General features: G+C 40.6%; 2 protein-coding genes across 5 annotated transcripts in view; both read left to right on the forward strand.

The window, feature by feature from the left end:
• The window catches only part of EEF1AKMT2 (EEF1A lysine methyltransferase 2), a 49,190-nt gene that overhangs the window by 20,816 nt on the left and 11,506 nt on the right, over positions 1-16,868 (forward strand). The gene's annotated exons all lie outside the window — the stretch shown is intronic.
• FAM53B (family with sequence similarity 53 member B) overlaps positions 7,930-16,868 on the forward strand; it is a 130,988-nt gene continuing 122,049 nt past the window's right edge. The window contains exons 1-2 of one of the 4 annotated variants that reach the window (XM_065553554.1): positions 7,930-9,533; positions 9,798-9,936. The gene's annotated coding sequence lies outside the window, so the exon portion shown is untranslated. Of the gene's footprint in view, positions 9,534-9,560; positions 9,736-9,797; positions 9,937-9,974; positions 9,997-16,868 lie in introns of those variants that run through there. The other 3 variants (XM_008166280.4, XM_042855360.2, XM_065553555.1) reach the window with 3 other exon arrangements.

Raw genomic sequence — 16,868 nt, forward strand, 5'->3', positions numbered from 1 at the left:
TCCCTCAGATATGCTAATGCATTTTCCCAGCAATGGAAATGTTACAGGGGTCACACAATGGTAGAAATCAATGGAAAATATCTTTGCCTTAATGTGGTAGTTGGGTGGGAGAAAGATAGAAAAACAAGAGCAGTGTAAAGGTTGGTACTAGAATCTCAACTACACATTGCCTGAGCTTCTAGGATTTAGAAACAGTACAGCAAAATGCCCATCATTAAAAATAGCCAAAGAAAGCCAGTGAACAACATTGTAGTTATACCAGAGACCAAAGAAGTTGTACAGAATATTTTTGAAAGCTGCAGCTTTAGTTTCTACTTTGTTGGGGGAGTGGCAGATTATTTCATCAAAATTTCAGCTCCATACAGTCACAACCTTTTGTGAAGTTAAAGTAGTCACCGTGTAATGATCACAGAGACAGATGTATCATCATTAGAAAGGGAGAGGCAATACTGTCCAGTGGGAAGAGCACTGGGTTGGAACTCAAGAGATCAGGGTTCTGTTTGCAGCTCTGCCACTCACTTGCCACGTGGCATTGGCTAAGTCACTTGATTTCTCTGTGCCTACGTTCCTCATCTCACCCTTTGTCCTGTCTGCTAGGGCTTTGTCTTCACTGTTAAAAAAGGTGTGTTTTTACCACAGGATAATGAATGTGCATTAGCTCTCTCACAGTAAAATCTTAGTAAAGACTAGGCACCTGTAGTTTCATTACAAGGTAGATAAGCGAGGTCAATCACAGCTGGGGTGAATACATGCTGACCTTACCTAACTATCATGTGGTAAAAAAGACAGGTGCCTTGTCTCTACTAGGATGTTACAGTGAGATAGCTACTGTACATTAGCTATCTCACTGTAAAAACCACCTGATTGGCAGGGAAGACGTAGCCTTACGTTGTAAGCTCTTCACAGCGAGAATTGTCTCGTCCTATATTTAAACAGCGTGGCCCTTATCATGGTTGGGCCTCAAGGCACTGCTATAATATAAATAACCAATAACATGCTTAGCTTGGTAATGAAATGAATATAATGCCCATTGTTTAACTGTAATAAGTATATTTAAATGGTTGACCTTTGAATGCTGCCTTGATGAAAGTTAGAATTGTTGTTGGCTTCCAAATGGGTTTGCTATATTGAAGCAGTGCTATCACAAAGACAGGTCTGACATCCCAGCCTAGTGCATGTGATCTGTACTGCCCTGCAGGAGACCTAGGTTTTGGTTCCCAGGGCACATCTCTCGTGTAGGTTTAAGTTCTGTGCTCTAGTTCTCTGAGCGCCAGTAGGGGAGATAGTGCCTTGGGACTCTTAACAAGATGCTCCTCTGACCAATTAAAGTGCCACATTGACAGGTTCAGAAGGGAGTTCTGACTGACAAAAAATCCACTAGGCCTGCTGAACATTCAGAGGCAAAACAGTTGCTGAAATGTATGTACTTTTTCTATCCAGCCTAGCTTTTTGTGTTAGTGCATAAATATGTATGTGGCTACATAAAACAGTTACATACTTGAGTTACTAGGGCCGTTACGATGGTTTTATTAATTAATACTACTTGCAGTGAAATAAGAGTTTGAATTCTCCTTGAGTTTAAACATTAAAAAAGCAGGAATGCATGTCTTATTGGAAGAGAAAAATGTCTTGTGTCTAATATGCCTCAAAAACATTATAATGCATCATAGATTTTTGGTACAAGCCAGGCCACTTTTCTGAATGAGGAAGGGACATCTGCAGATCCAAAGGGACTGAAGGCCTGGATGGGCAAGTTATAGCAATTTGCCACGGCCACTCTTTTAGAACATGTTGTTTTTAAACCAAGTGTAAAAGATCAAACTGCAGCTTATGCAGCCAGGAACAAGGGCTGATACAGACCTTGGCAGCTTCATGGGAACCATTTTTACATAAGGGTGAATTCTTGAATAGTTTTTCCAGTACATTAAGTATAAGCTTGCTTCTCTTCATCAGTGATACTGATATTTTACTTATGTCCTCATCCTGAAAATATGCATATAAACAGTACTGTAGTCATTGCAAGGAAAATTATCCATCTATCTATCTATCTATCTATCTATCTTTTCTAGGGTACTTAGTACAGGATTGTCAAATTCATGTTATCTAGAGTTACAGAGAAACTGTAAATATAGTAATTAGAAACATGCAGCATTAATTTCTAGTGCTTTTGCACTGAAATTGCTTTCTTAATCTTGGCATGCACCAAAGCAAAGAACACGCTTTGCTACCTCAATAACAGTTTTATTTTATAAGGTGTTTAAGTACTTTAACATATCAAATGATCTTCCATAAAATATACTGAAAGACAAGGGAAAATAAATCAGTCTTCAGGCAGTGCTTTGCATTCCCATTCCTTACTCTCTTGGCTTGGATAAGGAGACAGTAGGATTATAGTGCCCAACTCTATCCCCTTTGGCTAAATCAAGAGGATACTGATGGACTCTGAAAGGACACCTGTGTTATACTGCTTGGCTGGAAGTATGTTCACCATGATCTAGGCCTTGAGGATAGTTAAGTGGGGAAGCATTAATGGATCTGTAGGGCATTGAGTGGGTGTGGGGGGATTTGAGATGAAGTGGCCTCAAGTTGAGGGAAAGAAGTGATCATCAGCATGTGTTCTATAATGTAACTAAAGGAAATGTCAACCCCTTGCTTGATTAGCTAAGTAATAGCATGGGATGGCTTGGAATTTGTGCCCTTCTGATCAACAGTTTTCTAGGTTACTAGAAATTTAACTCAAGGTCGTCATGCAGAAAAATGATGTAGCCCCAAGGTAACATATAAATGCTGAATAATAGTGAGTGTGCAATTCACTGCTGGAAAGCTAGAGCTCATAAACACTAGTGAGAGAGCAGAAATCAGTTTCAACACAATTCTTCACAATCTTGAGCGTTCACTAAGAGTGTCAGATGTCAAGCAGAGATGAGACTGGAAGAATCCGCATTTCTTAAGCAATGTAAAATGTTGCTAGGACTCTGTGAACTATTACCTTTTACTTACAACATAGAGACTAGAAATTCTGATACATACCACAGCTTGATAAGCCACCAGCCATTCTAAAACCTTGATCAAGAAAAGGTGAGTTAAAAGAAGGGTTCATTTCTAAGGACCTACTGTGCAAGGTGTGTTTCTTGGAACAGCTAGAGTCTAAAAAGGAGAAACATGCTGAACCTTATAATCAGAGACCCAGGTCTGGGTCTTGATCCCTACCACAAGGATCTCAAAATCTAAACCAGATTCCTATTGACTTAAATGTTCTTTGGATCGGACTTTTAGTCAAGAGAGCAAGTAGAATGTTGCAAAATACTAATAATATCTGTAATGACAGTTGAGAAAATTAGGCCAAAAGTTTCTAACAGATGCAAACCAGGCATAGAGCAATTTAAGATTGCCCTTGGTGGATTTTAGATTGTTTATGTGATTTGTTTTCTATTTGGGGTAAATCTTGTCCTTTAAAAAATGGCTAACATTTCTCAACAGATACTTGCCTGTGAAGTGAAAATCCATGCTGCATGTAGCATGGATTCTATGATAGCAAAAATCCTAAAAACCTGTTTTCCATCAGAGAACTAGCAAATTCCATAATTAAGATAGGATATTTCATGTGTTGACTGTCATAAAAGCAGCACCACTAGCTACAACCCTCTGTGCTCAGCAGCATCTAAATCAGATAGAGTGAAATTATCTCCTTGATCCAGATTGGTTTTGTGAGGCAGAACATGTTGATCATCTTGTGGATTTACAATAGAATTACAGTAGTTAAGATAGGACACATTTTGCAAGGATACCTGTGCTTCATGCCATTTGGATACTTTCCATTTTAGAATCGCTTCTCACACTGGGGGTGGGATCTGATGTAGGTGTCCATATTTATGCGACTTGGGCATAGGTGCTGGAACTATGGGTGCTGGGGGTGCTGCTGCACCCCCAGGCTTGAAGTGGTTTCCATCATATACAGGGTTTACAGTTCAATGGCTCTCAGCACCCCTACTATACAAAGTGTTCCAGCACCCCAGTACTTGGGCATAGACTCCCATTGACTTAAATGGAGCCAGGATTTGATCCTAAATTTTTGATACCTGAGATTGGGGTTCAGTTCCTGGCTCTGTCACAGAGCTTCTGTGTCTTAACTTGGACAAATCACCTAATTGCATGGTGCCTCAATTTCCCCTCTGGAAAAAGGAGATACTTCCTCATCTGATGGTGGGGTTGGGATATAAACATTAGCAAGTGCTCAGATACTACAGTCATAGATAAGATGTAGGTATAAAAAAATAACACTTCTTCTGAAATGACTATAGATGGCAAATACAGTGTAAATTATCGGTGTGACAAAATAACATTGCATTGGCTCTGCATGGGTGGAAACACTAATGAATTTTACAAAGCCACAGGACTGTAATTTACTAGCAAAATATTGGGCAACAGCAAGTAAAGAAAATCGCATCTATCTATGGTATTTATCACTGTACTTTAGCTAAGAGCTATAAAAACTATGACCACAATATAACTAGAAAGAGTCCACAAAGGTCCATAACTGTCTGTTTACCAGAGACCTACCCCTTCCAACCGTTTTCCCTGTAAGAACTTCTAGCTCAAGAATTGCCTTTCCTCTTGTGGGTTCCAGGACTAGCTGCTCCAAGAAGCAGTCATTTAAGGTGTCAAGAAACTTTATCTCTGCATCCTATCCTGAGGTGACATGTACCCAGTCAATATGGGGATAGTTGAAATCCCCCATTATTATTGAGTTTTTTATTTTTACAGCCTCTCTAATCTCCCTGAGCATTTCACAGTCACTATCACCATCCTGGTCAGGGGGTAACTGAACACCTGACCAGGATGGTGATAGTGACTGTGAAATGCTCAGGGAGATTAGAGAGGCTGTAAAAATAAAAAACTCAATAATAATGGGGGATTTCAACTATCCCCATATTGACTGGGTACATGTCACCTCAGGATAGGATGCAGAGATAAAGTTTCTTGACACCTTAAATGACTGCTTCTTGGAGCAGCTAGTCCTGGAACCCACAAGAGGAAAGGCAATTCTTGAGCTAGAAGTTCTTACAGGGAAAACGGTTGGAAGGGGTAGGCCTCTGGTAAACAGACAGTTATGGACCTTTGTGGACTCTTTCTAGTTATATTGTGGTCATAGTTCTGGAAGCTAGTTCTGGAAGGTAAACATGGGGAGTCGTATTTTGTGCTGACTTAATGCTATTCCAATGTCTACAGCCTAAGTCAGCACAGAATTTGGCCAAACAAATCTACAGCCTGTGGCAGCTAGTCTCAACGGGCTCTTCCTTTCTTCTTTCCCGTTAACAAACAACTGTTATATAGTCCATCAAAACTGGGACTCTGTTTTAATCCTTTTCAAACAGATCTAAAATGGCTAATCCCTAAATTTAAATCATACTATTTAAATAGATTGTTAAATACTGTCCCTATGAAAGCATCTTTTTATACTTAAGCAAAAGGGCCATGTTCACCTAGACTGATAGCACTACACAGACAACACACCTGTCTTGAAGCATAGAGGGACTGGTGGTAAACAAGGGCTATTTTTCGCATGGAGGTATGAAAATAAACAGAATGCAACTTTGTCAGGTTATGGGAAAGTGAAATTGCTTTACAGAGGCTGCGGATAAGTTACCCTGTAAACTTTTGTTACTTATCTGTTCAATTGGGAAACTATAAAAACATGTCTTAAAAATTTGATCCCCATGTTCTGGAAAAGGGGTTTGAGAATGTTTTATTTTTAGTGTTTCTAGGCTGCATATGTGATCAGAAAAGCCTCCAGTTTAACTCAGATTGAGGAACTGGATGGCAAAAGATCTGCCAGATCATTCAGCCCTTCTTCCTGTTAGTAAAGCACATTAATAATGTTTTGTCCTGTCTCATTTTAAATGTTCCAAGCAATGGAGCTTTCACTACTTCCTGTAAGAGTTTACCTGTCAGGGAAATTTCCCAGATATCCAGCCTAAGTTTCCCTTTCTTAATTTCACCCTATTACTTGTAGTTAGTTACCCCCTTCTGTTATACTAAATTAATATTCTTTCTTGGTGTTTGTTTAGTACACTAGATTGATCCCCAATTCAGCAGAACACTTAAGCTCATGCTAAGAACATGTGAACTATCACACCTTTTCTCGAAGTGTAGACATACCCTTAGTGTGTGTGATCATGTATCCCTCTTGGCATTGGACCTAGCAATGATAATAGCCACCTTCTTCTCTAGCTCAAGAGGCATAGGCCCTATGCTTTAGATGCCAAATGTCTCGGGGTTCGCTCCTTACTGATATCTGTGGTATTTGCATCTACATGTCCATGGTTTATGAGTATATTCTATGTATATTTTGTAATGGTTCCTACATCTTCTTTTAATTGTTGTATGTAGCCTAGTTACTCATGCATAATATGCATCTTAACTATTTAATTGCATTCTATCCCAGGAAGAAATCCAACTATATGCTAGATGCAATCCACTTTTTACCAGCGGAAATATTACTGTTAAAACGTGTATTTTGGGGATGGATTTTAAGCAGCAATCTAAGCAGACATATCCTTGAGCCTCTCTAACCCTCTGCTCCTGCCTTCATCTGATGTGTTTCTACCTTTGGATTTGAGCAATGACCACTTCCTAGAAGGAAACACTGAATGAGAGGAAAAATGGAGGGAAAGGAGGGGGAAAACCAGTGTTCTTAACCCCCAATCCATGGGGATTCTGAGTGTTCGTTCAGATTTTCTTCTCTTTTTGGAATCCTCATTCCAGGGTATTAATGTCATGTGGCATATTTCTGAGATGGTCCAGAGGTGAAATCCAGATAATTTATTTGCTATAGGCAAGATTCTGCCACCCTTACTTGGTGAGAATTCTTCTGTGCTGCCTCACAGAGATTACTCCAGGCCCTTTAACTCAACCTCTTAGTGGGCCTGTTGACTGGAAGACTCCTGTGGTAGCAGATCATCTGCTTCTGCCACAAGTCCACCTGTCCCTGTACACAACTCTGCAAGTGGACTATACAGGGTATGCATGTCCCTTGCACAGCCTAATCCCTGCCCTCCTTGCACAGTAGACCATTGCTCTGAACCTTTAAAAGGAGCGATATGCTCTTATCTTAGTCCCCATTTGTGCATGTCAAAAACCATGACATAATTCAGCATTGTCAGTGTCTCTGCTCAAGGAAGATTCAGAGATACATTAGCAGGGGTTAGGACTGAGGTATGTTGGCAAAAGGGGTATGGGAAAGCTCGCTAGAGTGACAGTCTGATCTGAGTGACAGTCTGGTATTGACATCTCCTCATCAATTATTGGGAGTGGACCACATCTACGCTGGTTGAATTGGCCCTGTCAACACTCATTCTCCATTAGGAAGGTAACTCCCTTCTCTTCATGTGTCAGTATATTTATGCCTGCATCTGTAATTTTCACTCCATGCATTTGAAGAAATGGGTTTTTTTTACCCATGAAAGCTTATGCCCAAATAAATCTGTTAGTCTTTAAGGTGCTACCAGGCTCCTCGTGCCAGGACTCTCCCTCAGTGGCCTCACTTTCAGGAGCACATAATTCACTCACATATTTCGTTTAGTAAAAGAAGTGGGGAGAGGGAATAGCAAAGGCCTGAATAATTTTCCAGTGCAAAGGAGAAAAATAGTATCCCACTGCACCATATTTAGGATGGGTCTGATGAGCCAAATGTTTGCAAGGGGATCAGAGTATGCCAGCAGGAGTCACTCTAAGCCTCCTAATGGAAATTTAGGAAGTTAACAGAAGTCTTCAAAATAATCAAAGATTGAGATGAATCATTTAATTGCAGGTGATAATGAACATTTAAAGAACACCAGTATTAGTACGTTCTGCAGCATTCTTGATCATTTATTAGTTTTACTTCTGCATGATATGGTTACCTTTTGATTTTATTTTATTTTTTAACTCATTTTTTAAAATATAATAAGTAAAGCTATTTCCTGTAACAAAGACTACATCTATCCTGCAGACTGAAAGAACAAAGGTCTGGAGCAGTTTATATCAAGTTGCCTCAAATTTCTTAATCTCATTACCCTGCAGCAATATCTGTTGGGAGTAGTGAGTGGACCCAGGTATTTCCCTACTATTACTTGCTATTCCTAATTGTTGGCATCATCAGTGGGACCCATCTTTAGTATAAGATCAGTGTTAACTCTTAATACTCTGAGAATGATGGATCTAGAATAATAAAAAGATTCCAATATGTGTTGGTGATGGTGTATTAAAATTGTATGAGCACACACAAGTCCAAGACTTAATTGTACAGACAAAGCTTTTAAATTTTATTTTACCTTGTGATACAAGCTTCACTGGTTAACTGATTAGACCTCAATGAACAGTCAGAAAAGCGACAAAATAAAAAGTCTGGCCTGTTTGCATTAGTAAATATAATGAATACACAAGTGATCAGAGTGTAATGGTTCAGAGAGTTTTAAATTATAAAAGAGAGTAAATAAAACAGGATTGTGCTTCATAATATAAACTTTTTACTTTAAAAACCCCTCTGTAAAATGTAAAGTTGATTTCATTACCTTGTATAAAGCAAACACAACATAGATCAGAAGAGCAAGTAATGCCAATTTCGAAAATGTGCCTGAAAACATAAATTCACTCATCCATAGATAATTCTAATGAGGAATTGTTTACTATAAATAAAGCCTGGCTGCCTGACCTAAAGACAGCTTATATACGGGTACTTAAAATGTTCTGCTGGACAATAGCAAACAGCAAAACATCACTAACATATTATGAGTGCTGCTTCAGGTTAACAAAAACACCCCCGCTCCCCAGAACTTTAAACGGATGGGGGGAGGGATGCTCAAATACCACGGATCCGAAAAGCCACAACTTCCCCCCCCGACCCCCTTCTCCTTGAAGGAACCTGAAAAGAACTTTGACTGATGGGTGCCAGGGACTGCGGCTGCCCTGGGAAATCCGAACCGAGCAGCACATTTGGTGTAATGCAATGAGCCACCACCCTCTTGAAGAAAGCCGAGGCAAGTCGATGGCCCAGTTTTGCACCCCGGAACATGCTGCCTGGCTTTGTGGGTGGATGCCCCAGTGCAGCACATTTCCCGACCGGACTCCCTGGAGCTCAGGCTGTAAGTTGCAGAACGCCCTCTAGCCAAAGCCAGGCTGAAGACACTGACAAGCCACCCCGCAGCTCCCAGCCCTGCCACCAAAGCTACAGTGTCTGTGCTGTACACCACGCTGAAGTCACAATGCTGTTGACGCCAACTGATGAACAGCCTGTAATTGCAATAAAATGTAACCTTGATGAGGCGGCGAGGGCAGCAGCGCAGCCCAGCCCTTTGGTGCGTTTTAAAGGGACTAGTTGAAAACAGTTCAGGAAGTGACAAGCCTATTTCCTCTCTGTTAGCAGATCGGTACGAAGCACTCCAGATCCAGCAGGGGAGTCTTGCGGGCTCCTTCTGGAGACGGATGCTGCCAACCGTACCAAGGAGCAAAACAGCCGGGTGCTGGAGGATGGGGACTTAATACAAAGAGACCGAGTAAGAGATCCCGCCAGATGAGTCGCTTTCTTAATGACATGCTGGGCATTCGCCTTGTCTCCTCTCCCCTTTTCCCCATTCCCCTGCCAGTGGTCTGGCCCTGAGCAGATATTGTTGCAATGTGTAAAATAGTAGAGCTGGGACACTTTTATTCTCTTCTTGGAGAGAGAGAGCGAAAGAGAGACTGGCCTGATGGCTTGAGGTGGAGGCTATTTATTTAATAATTTGTTTGTTTCTCTTTGTGCTTGACTGGCTCGCCTGCAGCTGAAGGGATGGGACAGGGAAGTGCCCGGGTGAAGCCAAACGAAGCAAGCAAGGGAGCAGGGTCCCGCTGAAAGTCAGGTCTTTGCATCCAGAAAAAAGGCAGAGCGAGCGAGCCAGCCAGCGGATGATTGATCCTGCGGTATTCGTTTTTATCCGGTTTATAACTTCATCTTTCTCGGCTGTCATTACAGAGCCGTTGGTAGGGCAGAGCGAAGAGGAGGGATGCGGTAGGGAGGGGGGCGGCAGCTTTCCCAAAAGTTTCGGCATTATTACAAGACGGCGCTTTTGTTGATTGAACTTTGCAGTTTAGCCCAGAGAGCTGGATACTGGTTTATTACTTTTGGACAGCTGTGGCTGCTGCTAGCCAGTGGGGATTGCAACTGGAAGCGTGTTTAGGACCCCTCCGTGGTTGGATTTGTTGCTCTTCTGTTTGTGCTGGTTAAAAATTGCATGCTTTGCATTTGCACATGGCGATAGGATCCGTCCTTGAAAGGTTCTTGTAAAGTCACATTTTTGTAATACGTCATTGATTTGTCAGTCCCAGTGGAGTTTATTCCCCAAGCTCGATGGCTTTTCTCTGAGGGTTAAAAGAAAGAAGTAAATCTGATCATAAACAGGCTTGCAAAGCTGACATGCGTTCTGTTGTCCCTGAGTGCTTTATAGTCCACTCCAGAATAACATTTGTCCACAGTGCTCTATATATGTATGTAGGGCCCACTATATACTGTAGCAGCAATATTTTCTGCAGCTACTTTAACTGGATATTGTGTTTCTTGTCACTCAGGCGTCATACTGCTGTGCTGAAATACAGCTCCTTAGTTCTTTATGCCTCAGTGTATATTTTAGACATACTGTACTTTGATGGTGAACAAAGAACAGCTCTTAGCTCCCTATGATAAATGGTATTCGGCCTCCTACAGGCTATACTCTTGAGCATTATATATACATTATGTTCTTTGACTATAGGGTATCCACTGGTAAACTGTACATTTTAACTTTAGGTGCATGTGTGTCAATGCTTTTGTACAAGCCGGTGTATACGTTCCTATATTCAAAGCAAATTAGCGCTATGGTTGGCTGTTGTCAAATATGATGTTAGGATTTATTGCTCCCTTATCTTTTTTGGGGTTGTCTTAAGGCCAGTACAAATGTTTTCTATATGCTGACAGAGATATTCAAATAGCTTTTCCTCATTAAAACACGATAGCATAGTTCCATGTGACTTCCTTGCATATGTGCTAATAGCTGTACTCACTGGTAATAGCAGACTGATTTCTTGCTGAGCCTACTTAAAGCAGGCATATAGATGGCGGCAGCATTAACTGGCCCATATGGTATATGATCTTGTTAGCCGAGAAAATCATGTATGTGAAAACTCATTACTAATGCTGACAAAAGTAACAGCTAGTCTTGTGAAATTATTATATTTGTTGTCAATTTTGTCATAGGCTCTGATTTAATCTTAATTCTAATACACTCTGTGACAAACCTGGTGTAGCTAAGATTTGAGACTGGGTTATTACGTGTTAATACTCTGTGCACTTTTTCCACCATAAAATAAGTTGGGAATGGAAACAAACTGTGTGTCTCCATATTTGTATTAAGCAACAGAGAGTCCTGTGGCACCTTTAAGACTAACAAAAGCTTATGCTCCAATACATCTGTTAGTCTTAAAGGTGCCACAGGACTCTCTGTTGCTTTTTACAGATCCAGACTAACACGGCTATCCCTCTGATACTTGACATATTTGTATTACTACCCATTTTTTGGATCATGGGTATATTATATCCTTGCTGAAATGATGTAAGATTGTGCTTTCATTTGTACTCCCAGCGGTACGGTGCATGCAGACTGCCCTGAGTTCAGGAGACTTTAGTGGTGAGTTGGTTATAGAGAAGCTGTATCAAGCTATAGAACCAAGCAAACTATAATGGTGAAGCTGGCATGTGCTGAGAAAATGGCATCCATTAGGTGCTTTAATGTACATTTGTTGCAGGAAAAACGGACAAATTCAAGACAAATTTATATAGCCTAGTCAATGAAGGTTGGGGATGGAGTTACCCTTCAAGAGTTTGGGTGTAGTGAACAACCGTTTCTCTTGTGTTAGTATTTGTATGCTCTGCCTGTGTAATTTTTTTTCTGAATGTATCAATTTATTCCACTGTCCTTCCAGACTGGGAGTAATGGTTAGCACAGCTGAAACTTGAAAGTTCAAACCACCAGCTACAAAACTCTGATCCACCTAGCTGTACCAGGACTTAAATGCACAGCAGGACGGAATTTGACTGAACGTATTGCATTGACGCACTTGCCAGCGCCATTTTTAGCCATTTACAACTTTTCCCTTCAATGAGTCCCTCATTTCTTCACATTATTTCTTCCTGTTGGTAGCCATATTGTAGAATTTTACTTCCTGATACCAGGGGTGAGGGGCTTAAGTATTATTAGGTGAATCAGTCCAACAGAGAGTAATGAAGAGCAATTTGACTACCTTTATAGAGAAGTCCAAAGGAGTTGAATACATCTGGGTTTTACGTACATTTAATTGGGTTCTGTAGAAATTATTCTACAAATCTCTGAAGTAGTTTAGCCATTCTACAACGTACTATAGCAAGGATACATTTCTCCACTAAATTATATGGGATTGTTCAAAATACCTACAGAGAGGTTATCATTTTCTTTGAATTGTTTAAGACTTTTCTCCCCAGGAGTCTTAAAAGCTTTAATTTCCTTGACATCAAATAATATATATGGCGTTTGTAACAGAGTGCAAGGTCATGCACAATGAGTAGTTCAAAGGATTCATTTTCCATGCAGCCAGCATATATATCTTTAGCAGTCTTCAACTGGATTTGTAGTTTGGAAATGTACCCATCTGCTTAAAAATCCCTCTAATGTGACATAAAAAAAAGGTAGGAATAATTTGTTATATAACATGCTGATAAACTCAGCTTCAGCTGGAGATTCAAACCAGATGTGGATGTTTTCTTTTTAAATGCTCAAACAACAGTAAGAGTATATTCTGACAAATTAAAAGCTACTTGCAAATGGCAAAGGTAACATTATCTTGGAATAACCATTTTTGTAAAAATGCTGAACACTTTGAGTGGCTTTACATTTTCTTCTTCTATCCTATTTAGTTCCATCACCTTTTAGCCAGATTCTTCATCCCTCTCTTGAAGGAGCCATTTTCTAAACAGCAGTGATGCACATGGCATCTGCATGGCCTGGCCTGCTCAGCTCTGTCCCTCTCCTGGCAGCACAGCTATGATTTCTGAACAATACACAGAGTATTAGAGTATAGAATGTGTCACTGTAATAGTTCTCAACTAACAAAGTGCCCAATCCTGTAAGATAATGAGTGCCTTCAACCTGCAACTGATCTAGGACTAAATATTTACTAAGTCTGGTTGAAAAACCAGAAAATTTAAGATAGAATTTCTGTACAAAATTTTTGGGTTGCTCAAAAAACCAAATTCTTTATGAAAAGTGTTGTCAAAATTTTCAAAATCTGAATGCTTTGATCAGCTCTAATATTTACCTATGTGGGGCCTGAGCCCACTGTAATTTTTGGGAGGAATATTCCACATTTGGAGAGAAAGGGGGAAACATTTCTTTGTCATAAAAAAATTAAAATAAAGGCACAGTGTGTGAAGTGTGTATGTAGGTGAGAGAGAGAAAATTTGCAAGGGGTCGCAGACCCAGCCCCCCGGCCTCCCAAATTGAGCTAGGTGGATGAAGGGCACACTTTAAGCACTGTCTTACCAAAGATGCTGCTCCTAGATTCCGATAGATTCTCCTCCCACACTCCCTTTTTTTCAGACCACTTTAAGCAGCACTGTTAAGGCTGTTTGAAGCTGCTCAGAGGTTTGGAATGTTAGAAGTAGCCCTGATGTAGCTGCATTAATGGGCAGAATGCAGGTGGGGGCAGTCAAAGGTGCATGATAAGTGCCATTTACTACATGCTTCAAACAGCTGCCATTTTTAAAAAAACGTCTGCCATACAAGTGTTTCTTTCTTTCTTTCACCGTCAGAGGTAGAATTTCCCTCCCCAAATTAAACTGGCTTTAGAATGGCTACTGAAGACACACTGTGCTACATACATTCACAGAACGAGATGATCCGCAGCAGAAATTGCTTGCACTCTATTCCATTTCAAAAGTGGGAAGGCAATTTTTGTTTCTGAATTTCCCGATTCAATTTTTTTGTTTCCAGGTCAGATCTAAAAGAGGAAGGGTTATATTTCCTGGTTCTGGTTTGGTTACAGGCCCGGTTTCAGAGGACAACTTACACGAGACTTCTATCTTATAAGGCAGATATCTTGTGAGAAAATCTCAGTTATGCAGCACTATCTAATCTGAACCTAGACCTGAATCATAGTCCTGACCCAGCTCTGAACCTGATCCCTAGTATAAATGAATCAATATCTGATCCACTGCCCTCTATTGCTCAGAATCAGTAAATATGGGCTGAGCAGGCAGTGTACAGCTCAGATCCAGAATTGATTTAGGCTAGGGTTCTGATATTATATAATCCACTACAATTATGTATGTAATTATTTGTATAATTTTAGTGTATTTTTTCAATATAACAGGTTGTGATTCAATTTCAACAACTTAAATGGCACAGTAAGGCATACAACTTTTGCCAGAATCAATCTACAATAGATTTGTGAGAATAGGTTTAAAGAAGCATTTTCCAGTGCATGAATAGAGGTGTAACTGTGTTTTATACAATGTGTCCATTTTATATTACTGTTCAAGTTCTGATTTTGTGACAGGCTGCTACATGTTTTGAGGCTGTTTCTTCCATCCTTTCCTTTGTCCCAAAGTTCTACAGGGTTTCTCTCCCTCACTCTGTCGAGGACACTCCTTAGCTATTTCTGAGAATGGACAAAGGAAATATATTTTCTGTGTTTTTCCTACAAAATCCCAGTTAAAGAAAGAAAAACAAAACAAACTAACAAAACCAATTTGAATGGTCTGATTCTGATTCACACCCTTTCACACTGATGTGAAATTAACTTCATTTGAGTGCTTCATGATTGACATCAGTCTACATCAGGGCAGAATTTGGACCAAATAGGGGAAGCAGTGAGTACTGCCAAAGTTGTTCACTAGTATTTAAAGGGTTTAGCCAACAGAACCAGCCTAGGGGTTTGAGATCCTCTTGGCATGTTGTGAGAGGGAGGAAATGATCATTCTTGTAAAATGCCTGCATCCAAAGCAACTCTGTATCTTAGGGTGAAAAAACACTGAGGACAAGGTCTTGTTTCTTCTGGTGCCACGGAGAAGGAGGACAGCCACAGTAGCATGAAAGAGCTAGGAGATGTTTGTACAGTGGAAACTGAAGAGTTAAGGGCATCTTTTTTAGGAACAGGAGACCTGTGTTGTTGCTTTTTACCCCTCTTTCCCTGACAGGGAAGGGAGGGCGAAGAGTGTGTGGAAGAAACGATTAGGGGAAATAAAAATATTTGAAGGGCCCTGGAGGACTTTGCATTTCAAAGGTTACACTTTGTAGAATTTCGTATCATATCACCATGGGGTTTAATTTCTTTAAGGCTTCCCTCTCTTCTCCTTCTGCTGGGGACAATGGCTGGGCAAGCTTGGCAATCTGCACCAGGAACCTGTGTTTTGCATTGCAGAGGTCCTTGCAAAGCCGTTTAAGAAATATCCTACTAACAGCCTCTCTTGTGTGTCTGATCCCAGGAGAACTAAATATAAACTAATCAGCATAAGAGAAGGGAATTTTCCACCATACTACTCTGGTGAGATTGTGAGTGTATCAGCCACTAACAAGACCTGAACCTGAATGGCTGCAAATAGATATCAGAGCTCTTCATTAGCATGTAGGAAAATTCAGATTTGCACACTATCCCCATGAATATTATGAATGGAATTTTATCAGAGTGCAAATTCCAGGCCTATAAAATTAGTGCTATTCAGAATGCAGACCTACTAGCATGTTTGTTAGACTAGATGCTACAGTGATGTGTGTATTAGAAATGCCTAGGAGAGACAGATATGACATTTCAGAGAGAAATCTAATTCATCTATCTACCTACCTGCTTTTATGGCCCTCTCACCATACGCTCTGGACACCTCTGTAATGATAGAATTCATTATATGTCATGTGGAGCATGGACCTGATTTTGACCAGGCTCACACTGGTGTGAATCAGGAATATCTCCACTGAAGTTGCTGGAGCTGATTCCCCTCTCACACCAGTTTCGCAAAAGTTTTACTGCCTTCCATTGAGTTACTCCTGATTTTTACTGGAGTAAGGAAGAGCAGAATCATGCCCGAGAGCTTCTGTTTTGTTCTCTTATTTTGCATATCAGTAATGTGCATGATATACGCATGATGAGGGAATTTATTGTTTTATAACAATGTTATGCTACAAATTCAGAGCCCAGCCAACTCTGACCTAGCTATTTGCTTAGGCCAGTAATGCAGAACATGGCTTCGGTACAGTGAACCAGCTAACAGATCATGAGGCTGTTTTGATTTTTTTCATACTTTTATGGGTTGTCCACCTTTAGAAAGACAAAATTTCTAAGCAAGAGTTAAATTTTGAAGTTCAGCCCTGTTGATGTGAACCTCTGGATTCAGTAATACAGAGTTTGCATGCATGCATCTGCAAGTCATCAGCACATTAAATTTGTTTTGAACATTAAGAGCCTGACCCACCCAGAATTCACACCCAGAACTTCCATTGGTTTGAAGATGTTGTTTCATGGGTTCTAAACTTTGGGTATGTCTTCACTACCGGCCGGACTGGCGGGCAGCGATCGATCCAGCAGGGATCGCTTTATTGTGTCTAGTCTAGACATGATAAATGGATCCCCAAGCGCTCTCCCGTTAACTCCTGTACTCCAGCTCAGCGAGAGGCGCAGGCAGAGTTGACGGGGGAGCAGCAGCAATCGACTCACTGTAGTGAAGACACCGCGGTAAGTCGATCTAAGTACATCGACTTCAGCTACGTTATTCACGGAGCTGAAGTTGCGTAACTTAGATTGATTCCCTTCACCCCACCCCAGTGTAGACCAGGCCTTTGTCTAATAAGATTTGC

Source organism: Chrysemys picta, chromosome 7, assembly GCF_011386835.1.
Source record: "Chrysemys picta bellii isolate R12L10 chromosome 7, ASM1138683v2, whole genome shotgun sequence".
In the NCBI taxonomy this organism is placed as follows: domain Eukaryota; kingdom Metazoa; phylum Chordata; order Testudines; family Emydidae; genus Chrysemys; species Chrysemys picta.